This window comes from Colletes latitarsis, unplaced genomic scaffold (genome assembly GCF_051014445.1).
Source record: "Colletes latitarsis isolate SP2378_abdomen unplaced genomic scaffold, iyColLati1 scaffold0028, whole genome shotgun sequence".
Taxonomy (NCBI): Eukaryota; Metazoa; Arthropoda; class Insecta; order Hymenoptera; family Colletidae; genus Colletes; species Colletes latitarsis.
The window spans coordinates 691170-694834 of record NW_027488378.1 but is presented as its reverse complement, the minus strand read 5'-3'; positions in this window follow the sequence as shown (position 1 = coordinate 694834).

Below are 3665 nucleotides of genomic sequence, written 5' to 3'. Positions count from 1 at the left end.
AGCAAGCACCACTAAACAAGCAGCAGGCTAGTCAGAAAGCAGCTAGCTAGTAAGAACGCAGCATGCTAGTAAGCATGCGTGTAGCTTAGAAAGCAAGCCGTAAGCTAGTATGCATGCAGTATGCTGGTAAGAGAGAAGTTAGCTAGTAAGCAAGTAGTACGCTAGTAACCATGCAGTGAGATAGTAAGCGAGCAGGAGGCTAGTAAGGAAGCTGTATGCTAGTAAGCAAGCAGTAGGCTAGGAGCCAAGCAGCAAGTTCGTCAGCAAGCACCAAGCTAGTGAGCTAGCAGTAAGTGAGTAGGAAACTAGTAAACCAGGAGTAAGCTAGTGCGCAAGCAGTAAGCTAGTACGCAAGCAGTGAGGTGGTAATAAAGCAGCAAGTTAGTAACAAAGCAGTAAATTAGTAACAAAGCAGTAAGATAGTAACAAAGCAGTAAGATAGTAAGCAAGCAGTAAGGTAGGGAGCAAGCAACAAGCTAGTAAGCAAGCAGTAAGCTAGTAAGCAAACAGTGAGCTGGTATGCAAGCTGTAAGATAGTAACAAAGCAGACAGGTAGTAAGCAAGCAGTGAGCTAGTATGAAAGTAGTAAGTTAGTAACAAAGCACTACGCTAGTAAGCAAGGAGTTATCTAGTAAGCAAGCGGTAAGCTCGTAAGCAAGGAGTAAGCTAGTAAGCAAGCAGTGAACTAGTAAGCAAGCAGTAAGCTAGTAACAAAGCAGTAAGTTAAGAACAAAGCACTTAGCTGGTAAGCAAGGAGTAAGCTAGTAAGCAAGCAGTAAGCTAGCAAGCAAGCAGTAAGCTAGGAAGGAAGTAGTAAGTTAGTAAGCGAGCAGGCTCCTAGCGAGGATGCAGTAAGCTAGTAAGCAAACAGTGAGCTAGTAAGCAAGCGGCTGGCTAGTAATAAAGCAGTATGCCAGTAAGCAAGCAGTAAGCTAGGAAGCAGGCAGTAAGCTAGTAAGCAACCAGTAAGCTTGTATGCAAGTAGTAGGCTGGTAAGCAGGCAGTAAGCTAGTAAGCAACCAGTAAGCTAGTTAGGAACCAGCAAGCTAGTATTCAACCCTCTGGGGCTGTGTCCGGCAATCGTTGGCCGCAGTACGGGGCGTAGCGACCCCGAGGTACCTGATGCTTATCACACCGTATGCGTCCTGTTGGTCGTCACAATGACTCATCCACAATTCCTTCTTTGGTTTTGTGAATGGTACGTGGCGGCTGGAGGAACGGGGGCCTTCGCTTAGCCGCCCGGGCCGCGAGTATGGCGACTCTATAAAATCGCCCTCGAATCCTAAGCTATGGTGCGCGGCGATGGGATGCATGGTTGGGGCAGAAGGCCCATTCCCAACCGACCACCTCCGGGGACACCTGCCGAACCCCCGGAGTGTTAGGTTTCCCCGGGTAAGGCGGCTCTGCCCGAGTGGACCTTTTTTCCGACCTACGCGTGAGAAGTAAATGGATTTTCATAACAAATCGGGGTTGGGCGGGTGATTGCGTGGAGGGAGGTCGAAGACGGCGTTGGGGCTAGGGTGACGGCGCTCGCGCCTCATTCAGCGCCTGGCCCGGCTTCGTGGAGGGCGGAGGAGGACAACGAGATTGCGTCAGTCTCATCCTTCTGCTCCGCCAGGAGCCACATAGGCTCCAAGAGGGAGCGGACGGGTCAGGCCGTCTTCGGAGTGGGTAGGGCAATGAGCCCGGTGGTAATGGTGAGTTGCCTCTGGGACGAGGTAACCAAGGAGATTTCCGAGAGGATATCCTCGTCTCTGAGGCGCGTGGAGAAGGTGGCCGCATCCTGCTCCTTTAAGGGGCAGAAGAGGGGCGGCGCAGAGGCTCTGAGAGAGGCGGCGCAGGAGCTGAGCGGACGGAACGCCCGCCTGCAGCTCCTGTAGGAGGAGGAGAGACGGGGGAGGAGGAGAGCAGAGGCGTGCTGGGAAGGCGCGGCCCTCCCTCCAATCCTCCCGCCTCCTCCACCGCGTGCCCCGATGATGGCAAATAAGCGAGCTGCGGCGGCGGTGGTGCGAGGCTCTAGAGGCTCTTCCGCCCGCACTCCGTCCGCGCAGAGTTCCCCGTTCTCCTCAGAGGACGAACTTCTGAGGAAGATTGGGGAAATGATTAACCGGAAGCTGGTCGCCTTCCGGGACGTGCTCCTCCCCGGTAGAGCGATCAGCAGGAAGGCGGTGCCCCCCTGACCAATACCGGTACAATCGGGGAGGGCGCAGGTGGGGGGAGCGAATGCTTCGCCCACCGTGGTCGCTCCGGGGCTTCGGGTCGCGGTCTCCAAGGGGGCCAGATTTCCCGCGGTCCTGGATCAGACGCCATCCATGGCACCGTCCCAAGTTGGGGGGGGGGTGTCCTGGTGCGAGGTGGTTGGGCGGAAGGCGAGGAGAGCGGCGAGGAAGGCCTCGCAGCCGCAACCTCCGCCATCGCCGCACGCGGCCAAAGTAAAGGCCGCGAAGACGCGACCTGGGCGCCCCCCCCCCAAAACGGCAGCGGTGGCGCTGACCGTCGCGCAGAGTGGCGACCTGACCCTCGCGGCGGCGATGCAGCTCGCCAGGGAGAACATCTTCCTGGAGGAGCTTTGCATCGCTTCCGTGAGGGCGAAGAAGGCGGTGACCGGGGGTCACCAGCTGGAGATCCCCGGACCGGAGGGCGGGGAGATGGCGGACCGACTCGCACAGAGGCTCCGGGAGCAGCTGGGCGAGCGGGGTGTCCGGGTCGCCAGTTCCACGAAGCGCACGGAGATGCGCATTTGTGGGCTGGAAGACTCGGTCACAGCGCAGGAGGTGTCTCATGCTCTAGCGAGGGCGGGGGACTGTCCCGAAGGAAACGTGCGGGTCGGAGAGATCCGCAGGTCTCCTTCCGGCCTGGGGTCGGTGTGGGCCCGGTGCCCCCTCTCCGCTGGCTGCATAGTGGCGGAATCCGGGAGGGTTTTTAGTGGGATGGGTTTCGGCGCGAGTGGAGATACTCGCGCCGCGCCCACTCCAGTGTCACCGCTGCCTCGAGTTGGAGCACGTGAGGCAGTGGTGCACCTCGCCGGTGGACCGCAACGGTCAGTGTTTCCGCTGCGGAGCGAAAGATCACCGCGCAAGCCAGTGCTCGACGGCCCCCCCACTGCCCGCTATGTGCGGACATGGGGAGGCCGGCAGATCACATGGTGGGGAGCAAAAAGTGCTCTCCCCCCTCCCGGAAGAAAAGGGGGAATCGGCCCTCTCCGGTTCAGGCTCCGCGGTTGGTGGCATCGTCCACAATGGAGGTGGACGGTGCCCCGGGGACGGACTGTCGGGAGGAGGCTGGGGCGGCCGCTAAGTAATGCCGCCCCGTCTCCTCCTCCAGGCCAATCTCAACCACTGCTGCGCGGCACAGGACATGATGGTCCAAGTCCTCGCGGATTGGGGGGTTGGCCTGACGGTCGCCGCCGAGCCGTACCTATCCTTGATCACCCTCATTGGGTGGGGGACGCGGACAGCTTGGTGGCGGCGGTATGGGTAGGAGGCGACGGGTCCCCGCCTTTCTCCATCCTGGAGCGCGGTCGGGACGTCGTCGCCGTGGACTGGGGGGGAGTCGTCGCGGTGGGGTGCTACATCTCGCCCCGCAGCGGCCACGCCGCGTTCGAGCAGTACCTGGCCGACCCCAACGCCGTGCGCATGGTGTCGGGTTGGCACGTGGTCGCGGGG